General features: G+C 38.0%; 1 protein-coding gene across 4 annotated transcripts in view; it reads left to right on the forward strand.

Annotated features, from left to right (window-relative positions):
* The window catches only part of GULP1 (GULP PTB domain containing engulfment adaptor 1), a 163139-nt gene that overhangs the window by 45108 nt on the left and 105366 nt on the right, over positions 1-12665 (forward strand). The window contains exon 2 of one of the 4 annotated variants that reach the window (XM_075027970.1): positions 1901-1987. The exons of the other annotated variants lie outside the window; for them this stretch is intronic. The gene's annotated coding sequence lies outside the window, so the exon portion shown is untranslated. The remainder of the gene's footprint in view (positions 1-1900; positions 1988-12665) is intronic. 4 annotated transcript variants of the gene reach the window in all.

Genomic DNA, 12665 nt, shown 5'->3' on the forward strand with positions numbered 1-12665 from the left:
AGCTGTATGAGGAAACCATCCTTACCAAACAGTAAATCCCACACTACACAGGGTTACAATATAAACCTTTTTTACAATGAAGAGGGATCCTGTGGGAATAAATTCAGTGCAGTGCAGAGCAGCTTCAGAGGGCAAAGCTGCTCTTAAAGGCAGAGGTGTTTTTAGCATCAGCGAGGAACTCGGACTCTTGGCGTCCTCACACGCTCAAGTCCACAGAAAACAAAGTGGTCTTGCATGAATCATGCTGAGCAAGAAGCAGTATTATAATTACATTAAAAAGTGTACAGAGGAAAGAGTTCCAAATCCCAACTTCTAAATCAAGAAGTCTGTGTTTCTTGATTGCAAAAGAACAGCTTCTGAGCCTTGCATTGCTCTTTCTGTCTCATCCCTACTCAAACTTAAAGGGGAAAGGGGTGAATAGCTGAAGGAAAGATTGCTTGTCTGATTTTGAGACTCTCTGGGGAACCGTACCACTAACTGAATTATAAAATGCAGAGAAATTGTATATTGGTGCTGTATGCCTGTATACACACACACGCAAGTGTGTATGTGCTTACATGTATACATACTCCTATTCATTCCTCAGAGACGTCAGGAAGAGTAATTCACTGCCTTATGCATTTATTTTTTTTTTTAGTAAATTAGTGTGCTCGTTTATCACTGTTGTTTCGATCTCATGAGACTGTCATGATCTGCTTGAAACTATTTAATCTCGTAGGTGTTTTGAAGCTAGCATGTGTGGATATAGATCAGAAAAGCTTTTTTTAAAATCTCCACATGAATTAAAATATTCTGACAGTCAAATATTTTGGTTTGGATTTTTTCATAGATGTCGTAGACATTTAAAGATTTCTCGTCCCACTCTTTTCTAGCAGAATACAAATATTAGCTGGTCACTGAATATTTCATGTTTCTGTGGCATCTTTTACAATATGCATTGAAGTGTATCATGACAGGCTTTTGTATTTATATTTGTAAACAACCATCTCATATGTATGTATATCTGCAAATCAATTTATATGAGAATAAGGGGTTTGTATGTGTGTAAAGACTGGGTATTGAGGAAAAAATTGTGTGATCGTTTCTTAGCTAATGAACTCCAGGCTGGTGGTGTCTGTTGTAAGGCAAGCAGCTGTATGTTAGTTTTCACAGTAGAACTGTATGGAATTCTTGTTTGATAACTGTTTTGATTCAGTTTCTTATAAATATTTTTTGAGGTTAAAATTAATAAATGAGGTGTAGTAGTAAAAGATTTGTATTCATACATGGTACTTACTTACCATATAATGAAACATATTTTAATTTCTGTTAGCTTCCCCTACTTACTTTGCCCTCCAAAATAAATACCGGCTACCAATAGCTTAAAACTCCTGTGAGTCTTTTTCTAATTTTTCCATGAGTGTTTTGCTTACTCATGCAGCTTGGTGTGCTCACACTGTCTCCATTCTCCAGGTCAGTAATCAAGGCACAGTTAGGTGACATTTAATGGTCAGATGAGAAATAAGCGTAGAACTGTATCTTAACTCTCAAGTCACTTGCCTGTCTGATTTTTATGCTTCATTGTTCTTCTGTGTTGTTATGAAAATTTCTGTTGTCCAGCACTGCTGCAGCATGTACATTGTCATGTTTTCTACATTACTGATTTTTAGTGAGAATAATAATAGAACAAGCAGAAAACAAATTCATGACAATATCAAGAAAAACGAAACATTAAATGTATTGTCTGAAAATAAAATGGGTTCATTGGCTATATGGTCATTCTGGCAGTTAGATCAACCTTTGTCACAGTGGTGAAGGCTAGTCAGTGGTTCATAGTTGGTTTATCTGTGCTGAGCAGAATAATTCAGATTAGCCAGTGACTTCTGCTAGCTGACTAAAATGCCCCTGTACTCTTTCCCAGGATCTGTAGGGGAGTATGAAGGAATGACCTCTGCTGACCTGTCAGTGGTGATGCACTACCTGAATACCTGGCAAGACAAATGAAAATGTATGTCCTGAAGATAATGTGCTCTGAATCAATTTTAAGCATCTTATATTAATGTGTTAAAACAAATCATGTGTACCATCACCTGGACCTGCTGCCTATCAAGAAGCTGTAGGATAAGTAGGATTTTAGACAGATTGCATTTCTTCAGTTTGCCTTTGGTTCTTTAGTGTACAGTCAGATTTTAGGACTTCTCAGCAACTGTAAGGAGAATTTCCTTGCTCTGGTCAGAGATATTCTAACTGTTATTTGGGCATAAATTAAAACATAGGAATGAAATAGTTGTTGCATCCTGTGATAGGGCTGTATATATTGCTCGTTTCTCTAGTCTTAGAGATCTTCAAAATATCCATGGGATAAAATTCTCTCATACAGAGGAATTAAGGTATATTCTGCTTTGATGTTTCTTCCCTGCTTAAGAATGCCTGCATCTTTAGTTTCACCTTTGCAAATACATTCTTATTTAAAGTGTGAGAAATGACTATGTCTAATCTGGGAACTTAATAATTTATATTTTTTTTCCCCCTAGTCTTTTCCTTATATAGAGGACAACATGAGTTTGAACTGTAAAAAATCAGAGCTCTCCTCCCCTGAGAAGTACCCTAACATCCTGCTCCCTGAATTGACCTTAAGAGAATAACTTGGCTTAGTGGATCTTGATTTTTTGTACCAATTGGTTTGCTCATTTTTATTTCCCTGAAAGCTCTTACCACCACATAAAAGTTCTGAAAGCTCCCCTGCCAATTTTTTTAAAGACTGTATGGCCAACAGGTTGTTTAGACAACCATTGGACTTGTCAAGAGGTTTCTTTTTGACTTGAATACAGTTGCTGTTACCGAATCCATGTTCTAGCTGCTCCCTTCCTTAATCTGCTGTAGCTCATTATTTTATGGAACTACTGTAATGTTTATCTTGCAGGGTGGCTTTAATTCTTTTAAGTACTTCAGCTTTGCTTTCTGTCTTCTGTTGCCCACCTTAGAATTTACTTTGGGCCTTTACGTGTTAGTATTATGATTTAGTGAGGATTATTTCACATTATACCACAGATCTAAGTTGTTTTTTTTTTTTTTTTAAAACTATGGGTATGTAAGTAAAGCCAATTGTAATATGAAATACATAGATACCAAGGTGCTGAGACATAGAGGACTTTTAATCCTATCTCTAGAGTAGCAGATTCTTTTTTACATCTATTGGACTAGAATTATCTGTAACAATTATTTACATGACCCTGCAAAAGAAGAAGAAGGATGTAAAATACTTTGCAAAAGAAAGAGGAGAGTATTAATCGCATTTAAATTCCCTAAGAATGCAATAGGGGATGCATCTATGAACTGGAGAAAATAGGTAGACAGGGATGGGTGTACAAGTTGGAAAGGGGAGTTTTGGAAGGACTGATTGTTTAGCTGAGGCTATTGGGGACTGGGGAGACTTTCCTTTCATGTGGATTTAAGGTTTGGAATTTTTTTTTAAATAGTATAATCAAGATAAGTGTATTTGAACCGAATGTCCTGTATGTGTCCACTAGGACAAGTGTGGTTATTCATCCAGGAGTTTTCAAAGAGCAAAGTTTAAATGGTTTGGAACATTTTGCTCTGAGATGATGTCAAGCATACTGTACTTTGCACATATTTTATAGCCTTGACTAAATGCTATTTGGTGTCTTCTAAAATTGGCATAGCTCCTGCTAAGCTATAATAATAAAGATGCATCTTTCCTCTCTTGAGGCAGAATAAAAATGGAATATTTAGGAAGAACTTACACTACGTACTGGGACTTTTATAATTTGGAATGTACTCTGATAGCCAAGTTTCTTATGTGTGCTTCCATTCCTGTGTGTTAATATATGATGTGGGTAGTATTGACTTGTGCATGATTGCCAAATCTTTTGGCATGTGTAAGTGAAAACATTATTTAAAATTTTTATATATAGTGCGCTTATAAATATTTTTATTGTTATCATGATAAACAGAAGGTGTAAATGAGGAGAGGTAGTGCTACTCAATGTTACAAATACTATTTTACCAACTACTTAAAGCTGAAGAGCTGCTGCTGTACTCTGAGACAAATTGTTGGCTTCTGTACAAGAACAGAGCACAGCAAAGGGACTTCCATGTCTTTCTCTGATAATTCCAGTTTAAGAACCTCTCTGCATGATTTCTGAAATGTCTGTGCCTTGAACACAACCAGTGAATTGCCTTAAGTTTCTGCTGCATATCCAAATCCTTTTGCTGAGAGATGCTCTAGAAGTGTAATTCTTGAAATATTGGTTACAGTGACAGTGAACAGTGCAATATGAATGAGTTTCTGAATAACAATTTGCTGGCAGGCAGCTATGTTAACAGCTTCAGGCACTGAAGGATGAACTGCAAATAAGCAAAAAAGAGTAGAGACATTGGGTCAGCGATTCCAGTTCCATAGCTCCTTCTGATCCAACCTTGAATGCTGCATTAATGAGTGTTGCCTTCCAGAGTGTCCTATGACCTTTTCTCTTGTTCTGCTTTTGCTGTGAAAAGTACAGGTGGAATACTGTTGTTGTATAGTTACCAGAAAAAGTAGGGAGAGGCAAGTAAAAGTGTTTAAACTTTTTTTTGTTAAGCAGGGTTTGAATCTCATGAGTGGAGTGTCAATCTAGGTGTGAATGACACTTAAATATGTGGTTCAGACTTGTTTTCTGGCTTGGATTCTATGTCAGTAGACAAGAAAACATTAGAGTGGATGCTGGCTTTAAAACCTGAGTTTGCAGAGGAGGGACTGAGGATTTAGAGTTTCTGCTGTCTTCAGGGAGATAGGAGGTGCTTGGCTATACAGGTTCAAGTAGAGCCACAAAGTCATTACATATGGAATACGTTAATGATTTTTTTCTTCTGTCTGGAATATCAAACTCTTAAATAGTATAGATTTGGATTGGAAGCAAAAGTATGTTATTACAAAAGCTGAAATTACTACTTCTCTACCTCTTGCATTTTTTTTTTTGAAGAAAAATTTAAGAAATAGAGCATCAGTGTGAAGGTATAGCACTTGCTTGTTGAGTTCAGTACTGTCATGATGATGAAAAGGTACAAGATAGATTTCACATTAGATCAAGGGAAAAAAAATCTTTGTATGTTGTAACTCCAGAACATATTTTCTTATACAAATGACCTTCAGCATTTAGTATCTTGGTATTCATATAAAGCCATGATAGAAGCAAGTGAAATAGGTAAGCATGATGTATTTCGTAATTACTAAAATTGACACACATTTTGTTTGGCAGAATAACAAGGCAGTGAAATTATAATGTTGTGATGCAGTATACAGCCTGTTAGAAAACGTTTCTGATGTATTAACACTCAGCTTTTATTCTACTAGTATACTACATCATTAGTCATACTTTGGGGGTCTTTTTTGGACTTAGCTTACCAAGTTAGAGAAAGAGCATGAAAGGCAGAACACATTCTTGCTAATTCATAGAATCATAGAATAATGTGGGTTGGAAGGGACCTTTTAAAGGCCATCTAGTCCAGCCCTCCTGCAATCAGCAGGGACATCTTCAACTAGATCAGGTTCCTCAGAGCCCCATCCAACCTGACCTTGAATGTTTCCAGGGATGGGGCATCTCCCACCTCTCTGGACAACCTGTTCCAGTGTTTCAGCACCCTCTTCGTAAAAAAATTTATTCCTTATATGTAGTCTAAATCTACCCTCCTTTAGTTTAAAACCATTACCCCTTGTCCTATCACAACAGACCCTGTTTGTCCCCATCTTTCTCATAAGCCCCCTTTAAGCACCGAAAGGCCACAGTAAGGTCTGCCGAGAGCCTTCTATTCTCCAGGCTCAACAGCCCCAACTCCCTCAGCCTTTCTTCATAGGAGAGGTGTTCTGTCCCCCTGATCACTTTTGTGGCCCTCCTCTGGACCCGCTCTAACAGGTCCACGTCCTTCCTCTGCTGAAGGCTCCAGGGCTGGGTACAGTACTCCAGGTAGGGTCTCACCAGAACAGAGTAGAGGGGCAGGATCACCTCCCTCAACCTGCTGGCCACGTTTCTTTTGAGGCAGCCCCGGATATAGTGGGCCTTCTGGGCTGCAAATGCACATTGCTGGCTCATGTCCTGCTTTTCATCCACCATTACACCCAAGTTCTTCTTGGTAGGGCTGCTCTCAATCCCTTCATCCCCAGCCTGTATTGATACCAGGGGTTGCCCCAACCCAGGTCTAGGACCTTGCACTTGGCCTTGTTGAACTTCATGAGGTTTGCATGGGACCACTTCTTGAGCTTGTTCAGGTCCCTCTGGATGGCATCCCAGCCCTCAGGCATGTCAGCCGCACCACTCAGCTTGGTGTCATCTGCAAACTTGCTGACGGTGCACTCAATCCCACTGCCTATTTCATTGATGAAGATATTAAACAGTACTGGTCCCAATGCAGACCCCTGAGGGACCTTGATGTGTCATGCCACAGCTTGTCACGGGTAAGCCTGATATTATCCCCCTCCCCCTTCAAGCCTAGTTTAAAGCTCTGTCAATCAGCCCTGCTAGCTTGTGAGCAAAGACCCTCTTCCCCCTTTGAGAAGGGTGAATCCCACTGATGCCAGCAAGCCTGGTGCCATGTAGACCATCTCATTATCGAAAAAACTAAAATCGTGGCAGTGACACCAGCCACGGAGCCATGTATTAATAGTCTGGGCCCATCTGTTTCTTCCAGTGTTACTGCCCACAACTGGGAGGAGAGAGGAAAAAATTGGCTGTGGTCCAGATTCCCTTACCAACTATCCTAAGGCCCTGAAGTCTCTTTTGAGTGCCCTCGGACTATGCGTTGCGGCTTCATTGCTGCCCACATGGAAGAGCAGTAACCGGTACCAGGCTAGGAAGTTTCCTAGTGCTGTCCTTAACCCAGGCCTAAGGGAGGCAGCAGACTTCCCTAAGGGGAGGGTCTGTCTGGTATGCTGGACCCTCTGGTTCCCCTCAGAGGGGAGGGGAATTATAGAAATAGAATTATAGAATTTTAGAATTAGAATTACAGAAAGAGAGGAAAACTAGCAAACGAGATTCCTTTTCAGATTTTCAAGGTTTTTTTGTCAAGGGTTGCTTTTTAGAGGACCTCCCAGTTGTTTCTTAACTTTCTATAGGAAAAATGAGAGAGAAAGTTAACGGATTTTTTCTACTAATTTGTTGATAAAAAGCCAGTGATGAATGTGTGGTACATGCAACAGTACAAATCAGCATGACTGAAGGACATACCCTGTTGAGTATTAAAGGATTTAGTTAATCAACTGGCTGAACCCGTGTTAAGTATTTTGATGTACGTAGATAAATGAGACTTACCAGCAACTTGCTAGATTACATTATTTGGAATATTAGTATTCAAAGATTTTAAGTTTTGTTTGGTAGGTCTGACTTTAGTCCCTAGCAGCATAAATAGACTAAGTAAGCACCTGGTACAAGGTCCTGAAGCCTTTCTGTCCCTCTGATGCTATTCCACTTCTTGACCAGGAAAACAAAATCAACAAAAAGTGCCTTTACCTAAAATAAACTTTAGGTAAGAATCTAGGTCTAGATTTGAGTAATATTTGATCATGTGGCTAGCTTTCAGTAGAGACACTCAGAGGTTGAAGTTTAATATGAGATTAACTTTCATAGTGAATTGAGACCACAGTGAAAACTTCAGAATTTCACTTTCATAAATATCAAGTGCATGTGTGATGGTATAAAATCTTAGAGATGACAAAAATAAAAGAAGATAGTTCAGACAATCACTTCATACCAAATTTGTCATCTATTTTATTATTCTTCTTGTGTTTCTATGAAGATATAAGCATGATCTAGTGGTAAGAATTACGTGTTTGATAAGGAATGCAGTACTTAAATTGTATCACCTGTTTATTCATTGTAGTGGAGTAAGTATTGGGCTGCAGTTATTTTTGGTGGGCTCTGTGCTGTAGCTGAAAAGCCTTTGACATTTGTGCTTCTCCAATTTGTAATCGAAAAATGATTTTAAGATCCTTGAATGCAAGAGCTTTGTGGTTCTTTATAACAACTGACTATAATGATAAATCAAGTCGGAAGGAGTTGTCAAATAAGGTGGTAGAGCCATTGGTGCAGTCACCTGGTTTTACTTGCCACCTTGACTAATGACATAAGAAAGGGAAAACATAATTAATTGGATTGATTTAGGTGAAACTCAGTTGAGAACTAATGAAAAAAACTTGTGACAGTTAATAGAGGAAGTGGTACAAGGTGAGGAAGGACTGCGTAATATGATGAGTTTTGGTTTTATGTTTTCTTTTGTTTTGTTTTTTTCCTTGAAGTGAAGGGGGAAAAGCAACCATGTCAGGGAAAGAGGAATGAAATAGACAAACAAGAAATGAAGGAAAAGAAATAACATTAATTCATATTCCTCACAAAGATGAGTTTTTACACTAAGGCAGCAAAAGATAAACCAATGAAAGGAATGTATAGAAGATTTAGAGTTACTTATTCATTTCATGGATCAGGGGAATAATATTCCCTTGCTGATTAGGTAAAACTCTAGGTCTTGATATCTACATGCCTGAAAGTTAACAGACCCAAGAGGATTGAAGGCAATAGTATAACTAAACATCTCTGAGTGAATCATCCAGAATATCAACATTTAAATTGGTATGGCTTATCCAAACGTTCAGCAAGAGTAAGAGTATTTTTAAATCCTCTGTAAATATCTTAAAATGGAGAACATCAAGAAGTGAAGGCCAGGGTGGTTACTTAGGAGGGACCAGGTCCCATGCTGCTCTCTGGTAAAACCAGAAACAGAGCAATTACAAACTTCTTTGTCTCCTGGTTCTGCAGGAGAGTGGATTGAACTTCCTTATGTGGAAACCAGATGTGGTGCCATTTCTACAGACACATTTCCTAGCATCTGTGGTAGTGCAGTATTTTCTTTTGTTATTTTTTATTTTTTTTTTAAATTGTGAGACTACCAATCAATTTTTTCTTAAAGGAGCAGGATTTTGGTCTAATGCTGCATGCCTTGTGCATCTCATATTTAGTGGAATTAAATTATTAAATGGTCAAGGTACTGTTCTGTGTGTTAATGGTTGTTTTGTCGGTGTAGGGCAGTTGTGGATAAGGAAATAATGGGAAAATACTTGTATCAGAATTCCTATTTGAAAATATAGTTCTATTGCTCCCAGCATTTTAGTCTAATTTAGTCCTTTCCAGCAGGATTCTATTAAATTGTTTTAAATATTTCCATTAAGCTGTTTGCACTAAATTTCTCTAAAGTGAGAAAATAATTTCTATGCTTTGATAATACACTAGTTCACAACTAATAACTGTAATTTTTTCTTTTTATTCTAGTACATGAGAAACTAAAGCAGCAGTAACAAAAGTTCAAAAATGTTGACAAATGAGTGATCTATTCCACGTGAGAATTAGTGTCTGCTCTGTACCTTGGCAAGGAATTTGAATGCAGAAGAGTAAGCTGGTTTTGCTATGAACTGCTTTCCAGAAAAGGATTATGCAAATATTTGAATTTTTCTTGGTTGAGGTGTTTAAGACTGGAATGAATGATTCAAATTAGATTTTTTGTTTCTTTTCCATTTAAAGTGATTGTAACAAAGCCAAAAGCCTAAGTTTATAGATTTTAGGGGTTAGAGAGGTGATCCTGTCCATTTCTCCTATTAAACAGTACCCTTGACATGAAGTCAGCTGCAGAGTGTAGGGCAGGACCAAGCTGTTGACCCAAAGCTCTCACGGTCTAAGTAACTGTGTTTCAGTAACCCTGTTGTTGAGTGAGAGAATGCTTGTTGCCATGTCTATTACAAATTGTCTTTTTCTCTCTCTTTTCTGTCTTTCTGTCTTTCTGTCTCCTTTTTTATGCCCCTGTGTTCTCCACAACTGATAACTCAGTGCTTAGACTGAAAACACTGCTACAGTTGACTGATGCTGCAGTCCCCTTGCTTCTCTTCTCTTTAACCTAGAGAGAAAGGTTTGTCTGGATAAAGGAAAGGCAGCAGCTGTCAGTTTCCATTGATTTATTGGAAAAAAAGGCAGAAATGGGGGACTTAAAATGTTATGGCTAAGAGTTTATTTATGGAGGTGATTGTGATATACTTGTCAAAAACATTAAATAATTTAAATGTTTTCTGAGTGTGGGTAGGGAACTAGAACTCTAGTTTTCTAGAACTCTAGAAAACTGAATATTTCATTTAGCTCAGTGAAAGGAAGGTAAGCTAAAACTATGTAGCAAATTTTTATTGTTTTGAGGTGAGGATAAGCAAAAGCATTTGTTTAGCAATCTAGTGGTTAACAAAAACTTTATCTTGGCTTGCTTATTTCAGTTGCAGCAATGTGCTGTAGAGCAAGTGCATATCACTTCATTTGATTATAAATCCCCAAATCTATTGAAGTACATCTGAGAAAGTGTAGAGCTAAAGTCAGATTAGGTTGAGTCAGTCTGTTGATGCTGCTGGCTTTCCCAAAGGTTATCTTTAATCTGGCACTGAGATGGCTATTGCTGTGATATTATAGCCTCTTCAAAGTACTCGTGATTTCATTACTTCTCAAAAACAGGTAACTAGTGTGCAGTTCCCTTCTGATCTCCTTTGTATATCCTAATGTCTCCAGTATAGGTGTTACGCAAATACTATGTTTCAAGTAAAAGTTTCTTGGATTTTGAATTATTGCTATGGCATTATCTGGTAGGTTGACCAAGGATGACTTCAGTTACTGCTGGTTTTCAGGAAATCAGTGTGTGTGTGTATGACTTCATGCTATTAATTCCCAATTCTGTCTCAGTCAGGTCCTATGGTTCTGACTTCCTGGGTGGTTGACGTGAAATGCTGTCCTTCTTGACTTTCCTTCTAAAATAAAACAATGGGTATACACGTCCTTAGCTTTCTTCCTTAGACTCTTTTACTACTTAGGCAAGAGTTTCTCTTTGAAAGATCTTTCTTATGAGTCAGATGGGAGCCGAGACCAAAAAAAACCAGTGGAGAGCAGTGGAGAGAAATAATAATTAAAAAAAAAAAAATCAAAGCTTGCCACTTGCAAAAGGATCTTGTAGCCTGGGAACAAATGGAAGGAGACTGATCCTTTCTTTCTGACAATAGCAACTCAAAATCTCTCCCATGTATGTACTGGATTCTTCTTTTATCTCTGCACTTGGAAAAGACTACCTAATGGGTCTCTCCTTCCACAGGGCGGGGCAAAGCCAGACCCATTGGCAAAAAAATGTTGTTGATAGGACTTATTACCAGTCTAAAACACAGAGTCATTTTGTAGATACAGACTTACTTGAAACAGATTTATTTAAGATGCTTAGGTACAAATTCTTTTGCTGATTTGCAGCAGGCTTATGTAGTATTTGGAATTCTGGAATTTAAAGACAAAGCTGGTTTCATGTGCGAAGTCCTTTCTTTTAAGAACATTGAATCCTTGGGCTTTTAAAGGTGTATTAAAGGTGTATGTAGTTTTAGTGTCCATCACTGAGTAAATGAAGAATGTAGCATTGCAAAGTTATGGCAGAAATTACATGGCAAATGCATAGACTCGCACACAGAAACCTTTAGGGCCAGGATTAATCACTGATATTTTCAAAATCCGAAGTTGTTCAGTGACAGTATCTAAAAACTCCAAAATGGTGAACGTGTTCTAATTTCACTGCAGTGAAATTAAAAGAAATGTTTCAACTTCCCTGTGTTATTTTGCAGAGGGTTAGTTTTATTTTTACTGTAGCAGTAATGTACTGCAGTAGTAAATGGTAGGAGGTTCTAGCATGCGTGACCTGGTTCAGCTGGATAACACTATTGATTTTTTTTTCTTTTTTCAGTGCCTCTGCTTCAGTTAAATTTAACTTCATTCTTGATTAGCTCAGTGGTAAGTTGTCATTACAGCATTCGACTCCCTAAGGACATGATCTATAAGGCAGATTTTTCCAGTGGAGGGTCATGATTCAGCTAATTTACACATAATTTTAACAGCAGTTGGCCTAATACCCTGAAGTGGAATTTGAGGTACTTGAAGTCCAAGAGTGTAATACCATAAATTAGTGTTTATGTTAAGTACTCTTTAGAGACCTGCAGGAGGGGCCAGTGGGACACGCAATGCCCCGTATGTTTTCAATAGGCATGTGAAGCTAAATTCTCAAGGAAGATTAAGAAAGCAATTGCACTTCATGCAGAATTGCCATTTAACATTTCATTGGGAAAGCTTTGTTTTGTCAAAGTTGCCATAGTATTTGTTTGCCCAGACTTTGTATTTGGATTTATATTTTAATGGCCTATTCAAATAAATGAGCATAATAAAGATGTCTTCATGTGGTTAGAGCAAGCTAATGAACTCTGAGTTTTGCGTTTACTGATGTTTTACATTTCTTGTAAGTTTAGTGCTGAGCTGTGTTCAGTTACTTAAAACAATTTTTCTAAGATATAGAGAATTTGTTTCCATGTTAGCATCTAAATGGTTTTGTCAAGCTGAGCTGATGTTTCAGAATGCTGTAGGCATCTGCTGTAGGCAGCAGATTGAGGATAAATGAATTGAATTTGTGTCTTTTCTGGCTATTTTGGTGCAACCTGTCTGTGGGCTGAAGTGTGACTGTCACTTCACCCAAGATAAGATTGTCCTGAAAGATTTCCTGTGTACATTTATGCTGTGGTTTCCAGTTCAGCACCACAGTACAAGCCAGTGGGGAAGTTAGCAGAGACAGTCCTGCTCTTCTTCCACTTTGTA

Source organism: Buteo buteo, chromosome 5 (assembly GCF_964188355.1).
Source record: "Buteo buteo chromosome 5, bButBut1.hap1.1, whole genome shotgun sequence".
NCBI lineage: Eukaryota > Metazoa > Chordata > Aves > Accipitriformes > Accipitridae > Buteo > Buteo buteo.